Raw genomic sequence first — 7536 nt, 5'->3', positions numbered from 1 at the left:
GGAACAGAATGGATGATTGGATCATCTTTCATTAGAGGAGAGTAAGGATATTGGTTGTCAGGGAGGTTTGTTTGGAGGAGCGTGAGAAAGGTGGCGACCGACAATGTGTCGGGGAAGTGGATGTGGTGGAGAATGAGGAGAGAGAGCGATGGAGAGAAGCTCAGAGGCGCATGAGCGGCGCCGACAGACGAGCAAAGCATGGGAGGGAAGCGTGTTTGCATGGATATTTGTCTAAGAGATTCAGAATTTTGAACGTTTTTTTGTGCCAAGACTGTCTGTAACTAACATTTAATAGGGAGGCTTTAACACTGGGCGGACAGATATAATGTCCTCGTAGCTATTTAGCGACCACAATTGAAGGTTGCCCACTCCCATCTGACATGAAGTGAGAAAACCATTATATACACTTGCCCAAAATATTTCAAGGAGCTTCAAAAAATAAACATAAACCCCTAACCCTTCACAAATGTAGATTTTGAATTTTTAAATTTAAATTTGAGTAAATTTAAACAAATTTTAATATAAATGATATATTTAAATTTAATACAAAATCTAAATTAACGTCTCTCCCTAAATATGGAAGGAAATGACCAAAGAATTTATTTGGATCTCTAAATTTGAAAGCTTGGACTTAGATTTGGAGGTTTCAATTTCAAATCCATTGTTTGAAAGTTGAAATTATTTGGATTCCAAGTAAAATTATTTAGGATCCAAATCCACAAATTAAATTCGGTTAAATTTAAAAAAAAAAAATCCAAATCCATGGATTTCTTCCTTTCTGCATGACCATATCTGCCCAATCTTTGATCCCCATACCTCTCCTCCCTGTCCCCTTGAACTTTCCCTCATCCTTGACCTACATGGTACCATGTGAAGACCTCTTCATTGTTCTAGCCTAACTTGCAATCAACAATCAACAAACATTTCTCTTCTTGCTCTAAACTCTCACTAGCTGTATTTTTTTTTTTTTTTTTAATTTGTTTATAGAAGTCCTTCGAAGTTTGTGTATCTTCACTAACTAGATACGGAACAAACTCCTCCTTGTCTCTCAAATATTCATCTCTCTCTCTCTCTCTCTCTCTCTCTCTCTCATTCTGCTTGATCTCGATGATTTTGAGCCCTAATTTATCTGCTTGAATCTATGCATCTCTTATTCATTTTGTTGTTGTTTAGATATGCATGTGGTTAATTTTGGTCTATTGATGTGTTGTTATTAATCTTCTACTCATGCACAATTCTAATTTCTTTATCTTCTGTTTGTTTATGGATTATTTCATTTTCTTTATTTCTACTTCTTCTTTTCGTGCACATGTGGTTCATTTTTGGTCTATTTATATTATGTTGTTAATCTTTTGCCAATATTGGTTCTTGGGTTGTTTTAATTTGATTCATCTTTAGTTTTGTGGTTTATTTTAGATTTATTCATATTCTATTATTAATCTTCTTTCTCTACTTTTCATATTCTAATTACGCTTGAGTTGTGAAACAAATAAAACAATAAACCTAAATTGAAAGTGATGGTGTAGTCCCAAAAGGGGGATGAATTGGGTATTTTAAACTTTTAACGTGCGGAAATTTGATTATTTTTTAAACGTATTTACCATGTACTTTAAATATTTAAATCAACACAAAAGTCTAATCAGCAAATGGCTATACCAATGGGCAATCCAAAATATATATAATCAAAACACAAGACTTATTATATTCCAAGCAAATCAATATCGGTAACAAGAAATTGAACCAATTAAATATTCTTCTTTTATTTGAACAACCAATCAATTAATATCAATCAATATTAAATTATTTTAGCTGATTAACTCAATATAGAATTTACAATTTCAGTAGCATTTGATTTACAAAGGAAACTTAAATCATTCACAATATCCACAAACAAACTTAAATCATTCACAATATCCTCAAGTAAACTTCTGTTTCATACAATTCTCAAATCATTTTTAATTCATTCACAGCAGTTAATAATCAATTTATAAGTGCAAGAAATGATGTGAATGGTGTATTCCCAAGAGGGGAGGTGAATTGGGTATTAAAAAAGTTCCTTCCTAGGTTAAGTGTGCTTGATTTTAAATCGCAGCCAGTGTCAAATGCCCTAGGGTCTTTTTATGCAAACAGCAATACCATAATATTAAAAGCATATATGTAAAACAATCAAGACAATAAATAATTAAACATACACGTGCAGAAATTAAAGTATGAAAATTAAATAGATGAAGGAGAGAAAAAGTAGACTTAATATTTGTTATTGGGGTTCAGCCAATCCTACCTACGTCCCCGCCTCAAGTCTCAGCTCAAAGATTCCACTATTTGTTCACTTAACTGGGTGGAGCAACGTTGTTTACAATACACCTTGCGAGACGAAGTCTCCTCAGCTCACTTGCGAGCGAAGCCAAACCAATTCTCCTTACGAGGCAGAGTCTCCTTAGCTCAATTTACCAAGCTGAGTCAAACTGGTTCTCCTTACGAGGCAGAGTCTCCTCAGCTCACTTACTGAGCAGAGCCAAACCAATTCTCCTTACGAAGCGGAGTCTCCCTAGCTCACCTAACTGGGCTTGAGCCAAAACAGTACACCTTACAGGACGGTGTATTCCTCTTCAGACCACGCTTGGAATACAAGAAATTAAATTTTGCATACAAACAAATTGCTTCTCAAATAACCAAATGTGTACAAATTGAAGTTCTAAAATGCACTCTCAGACGATATGATTTATGCTCAGTAAAGTATGGGTGGTTTTCTCAAAATAATTTTACAATCTATGAAAATGATGTATATGATAAAAATACTTCAAAGATTTAATCTCAAAAATATTTCTCTAAAAGTTATTTTTCAATGAAGCGTAGGACAACCTAGGGTTTTGCTTTCAAGTGGTTTTTGCCCAAATAATGGTATATGATCATTGATGAAATATGAAATATGAAAATATATGCTTTTTCAAAGATTTTGAAATCCCAAGTGCTTTCTTCCAAAAATAATATTCAAAAATATTTGTTCAAGAAAGTTAGAGTATTTGTTCAAAAAGATTTTTGCAATAAAACACAAGTGAGCTTTTGGAATCTTCCCATAAATGAGCAAAATATCCACAAGCAATAAAGAGTTTCCCCAAAAGTATTTATCAAGAAAATAATACGGGAGAAACTCAAAGATTTCTCTCAAAATGATTTTCAAAAATATAAGCTTAAGTGAGGGTAAACACTTTAAAATCAATAAATGAATGCCCAAATGAATATTACTCTCAATCAACCCTCAAATGCAATCAATGTGCAAATGAAAGAAGTGAAAGGAAAAATTAAAGCTCTCTTAGAAAATGATTTTTCAATTAATAATAAAGAGAGTATAAGAAATAAGGCACTAAATATTTGAGAGAATTTTTAGGCTAATCTTCTTGCTAATTATGCTTATAAGAGGGATATATATACAGTTCCTAAGAAAATGACCGTTGGGGACACATAAGGCATTTTAAAATTGTTTAATTAAAAAATTAAACACGTTTTAGCACTAAAAAATGGTCAAACGCGAGAGGTTCAGTCGACTGAGCAAGGTATCAATCGACTGACCCAAGGCGATTTTCCAAACCTTCATAGGTTTGGTCGGCTGGCCCTTAAAGGCCGGTCGACTAAGCATGTTTTGTTCTTCCATGGCCGGCCAACTGAGCCTTTTAAATATGGCGAAAAAATAAGGTTCGGTTCAACTGGTGAATGCACCAGTCGACTGGCCTTAAAGTGTAATTCAAAATTTACAAGGTTCGGTCGACTGAGGAAACTTAATTGAAAAAATTGCTGATCGACTGAGATTTGTAAAACTTTGACTTATGGCCTAAGGCATGGTCAGTCAACTGAGCTAAATAAAGTAGTCAAGGGCTGGTCAACTGAGCTCTTTCTAAAAATGAGGTTTAACCCAATTTTAACCCTAAGGTTATTCCAAAAACCTTTATATGATTTTAATTTTTATGAAAAAGGTTTTTGATGAAAGTGTTGGTCCCTAAGGTTTGTCTACGGTCTATGTTCGAGCTTAGCATCATATCATATGGAGCATGCATTATCACAAACAGATCTAAATGCAGTTACAAATAAAATCTATTATGCTTTCATCTTCTTTTGCTCTTCATTTTTCCATAGAATACGCTAGGAGTATGAACTGGTTTTTAAGTCCTTTAGGCTTCCATTTCCCATTCCCTTATGTGTGTGTCTGAATTATAAACCTGCTCAAGCACTTAAAAACACACATAAGATACTTGTGCTTTGTCAACATCAAAACAAAGATCATACTCAAAAATTCAACAAAAAATTTAAAGAGATAAGGGAAAGAAGAGCACCAATTTTTTACAAGGTTTGGCGGTTTGCCTACGTCCTTACCTTAAGCAACCCGTTGTAAGGATTTCCTTTACTCTCTTCGTTCAATAGATGGAGTTACCTCTCTCCTTTTAGTATGTAGAGACAACTCTCTAGCAAGAACAACCCTCTTGCTAGTTTGATTTTATCCCTGAATCGAAAGTTCAAAATGCAATACAACAGATAAATTTTCATACAAGCAGATTTGTACAATATAAAATCACTAATAGCCTCTTAACAAGAAGATGTAATGAAGCTCAGAAGAAAGCTAAGGTTTTCTGGACTGAGATATTTGAAAACAAAGAGCAAAAACCAAATTTTGAATTTCAGTAGAGAAGCATGGCGCACAGCAACTACTAAAGATGAAAACAATATAATTTTTGTGCAAATTGGTTGCCCTAATACGATTAGGGTTGCCCTTAAATACATGGGTTTGGAATCTATCAGTTTTCTGAAAGTTTGGAAACAATATATTCTCAAAACGGTAAGAAATCCTGCTCTTTAAAAACTCAGCCACGAAACTTTGGTTGCCCGAGCTTTTGCCTTGGTCATCCAAACCATTAAGAAATGGAATTTCAAAACATGGAGTAGCACTTCGGTCACCCGAGCCATTGACTTCAGTTACTCGAACCTACACGAACTGAGCTTTTTCATTATAGTACCAGTTCGGTTGCCTGGACCAAGAGTCCAATCGCCCAAACATATTGATTTCAAACCAGTTTGTTCAGTTTGTTGTGAAATTCAATGTTCTTTATTTCAAAACTCTTTTGTGTTCTTTTAAAAACATATTTAAACTTTGAAAAGATATTTTCCAAGTTTTTGAAATAAGTCTCTAAGTCCAATTATATCCTATGAGTTTTATAAACATACTTAACATTAAGAAGTACTTACATGAGACTCCTAATACAAAACATATCAAATAAAAGTTAAGTCCTCATGTTCTTGAAGCTTTATCTTCACCCAAGCTTTAGTCAATCTTCATTTAACTTGTATCCTTCATGGCTTTTAAGCTTTAAGTATGATCCAATGTGCTTATGAGTTATGATACCTATAAATTTACTTGAAGCACAATTAGATTCCTTAGTTTGTTATCATCAAAACATAGATGAAGCCTTGTTAGGCTAACAATCTCCCCCTTTTTGATGGTGACAAATAAGGAACAAAATAAGGTAGCCTTGAAAAGGCTCCTCCTCATAATAAGCATAATCATCAATCAAATAAAAAAAGTTAGTATTCTCCCCCTTAGGAAAATATGAGTATAAGTATGTTTTCAATACAAACATATTTTCAGTAGGAGTATATTTTCAATACAATCAGCACATTTTCAATTTGCTTTCAGTTCATTTTACTCATATCAAGCCCATATCCATATTTACTTCATAGTACACATATCAAGACCATATTTGCTTTCAGTATGTTATTCAATACATATGGTATATATTTTGCTTTATTCTCCCCTTTTCAACATCAGCAGAAAAAGATATACAATAACACATACATTTCAATAATAAGTGTGTCAAACATCCAGCATGCAATTTGATTACGCTCCTAAATTGCGTAATTAGGCATTTAAAATCATGTATTAAAAATTATATTTTTAATTAAATGCCTAATTACTCTCAATATTTTAACATTGTGTTCTATTTATAATATTTGGATTTTATTGACTAATTTATGAATTTTTGGTATTTTTTATCGCAGGACAATTATTGGAAGCAATAATTAACACTACTTCGTATTTTGGGCGTAACATTCTTGTTCGAGTTTCGATTAAGACGATTCAAAATTCTAGGGAAATCTGAGAAAGTGTTCTACAACTTTTGTGTTTTGAGCTTTGAAAGTTACGGGCTATAGGAAGGCCAAAATCAGACTTATGCCATGAGAAACAAAAAAAAAAATAAAATAAAATAAAAAAATAAAAAAAATAAATAAAGTGGTTCGGGTCTTGATGTGACCTGGCAATGCAAGTGGACGCAAAAGAGGGTCTTCAAATTTGTTGGGGGCAAATTGTGAAAGGAGGGGATTTATTAGTTGCTTTTGAAAAGTCAAAAGCAGAAGCTTAGGTAGGGTTTTTTTTTTATTTTTGGTTTTTTAGTTCTTTTAGATGCAGCTTGACCAGGGACCTTGGGGAAGTCGTGCGTAGGAAAGGAGAAGCAAAAGGCAGCCATGAAGCCTCCCTCCTTCGGCCTCATCTCTCTCTCTCTCTCTTCCTCTCTTTTTCCTTCTCCTCTTGTTCTCTAGTTTTTTTTCTTGCAATTAAATGCTTGATTGATCATTGTTATTTTTTAGTTGAATTTTAATTAAAGTTCTGAGCTCTTAAATTTATGTTGGGTTATTGCATGTCAAATGGGTAAGCAAAAAAAAAATCTAGTTTTAAGAAAAAGAAATTTATATCTACCACTAGACCACTTGAAATGCGTCACTTGGATTTGTTTGGTACTAATTATGTGCAAAGTTTTGGTGGTAAATCATATGCTTTTGTCATTGTTGATGACTTTTCTAGATTCACATGGGTGTTATTTCTTTCACATAAAAATGAATCATGTGAACAGTTTGCCAAACTTTGTAGGAGAATTCAAAATGAAACAGGTTATAAGATAACTCATATAAGAAGTGATAGAGGCACTGAATTTAAGAATGAAGGCATAGAAAATTATTGTGACCTAGAGGACATATCACATAACTTCTCTGCACCTAGGACCCCTTAACAAAACGGTGTGGTAGAAAGAAAGAATAGGTCATTACAAGAAATTGGTAGAACTATGCTGAATGAATATAACTTACCTAAATATCTTTGGGCCAAGACCATAAATACTACTTGTTATGTCATGAATAGGGTGTTGATTAGACCGTCAATTAATAAAACCCCTTATGAATTGTGGAACAACCATAAACCTAATATTTCCTATTTTCATGTTTTTGGTTGTAAATGCTCTATGCTTAGGGATAATGAACATCTATGGAAATTTGACTCTAAATCTAATGAAGACATTTTCTTAGGCTATGCTCTTAATAGTAAAACATATAGGGTTTTCAATAAAAGAGCATTAACTGTCATTGAATCTATCCATGTTGTGTTTGATGAATCTAATCAATTTTCTAAGAAAGATGATGAAGATGATATTAATATTAGAAAATGCTTAGATAAATTATCTATTGAAAACAGCGCAAGTGAAAAATCAGAAGTAAATG

The sequence above is a fragment of the Malania oleifera genome, chromosome 12 (assembly GCF_029873635.1).
Source record: "Malania oleifera isolate guangnan ecotype guangnan chromosome 12, ASM2987363v1, whole genome shotgun sequence".
Lineage (NCBI taxonomy): Eukaryota > Viridiplantae > Streptophyta > Magnoliopsida > Santalales > Ximeniaceae > Malania > Malania oleifera.
This window is presented reverse-complemented; position numbering follows the sequence as displayed.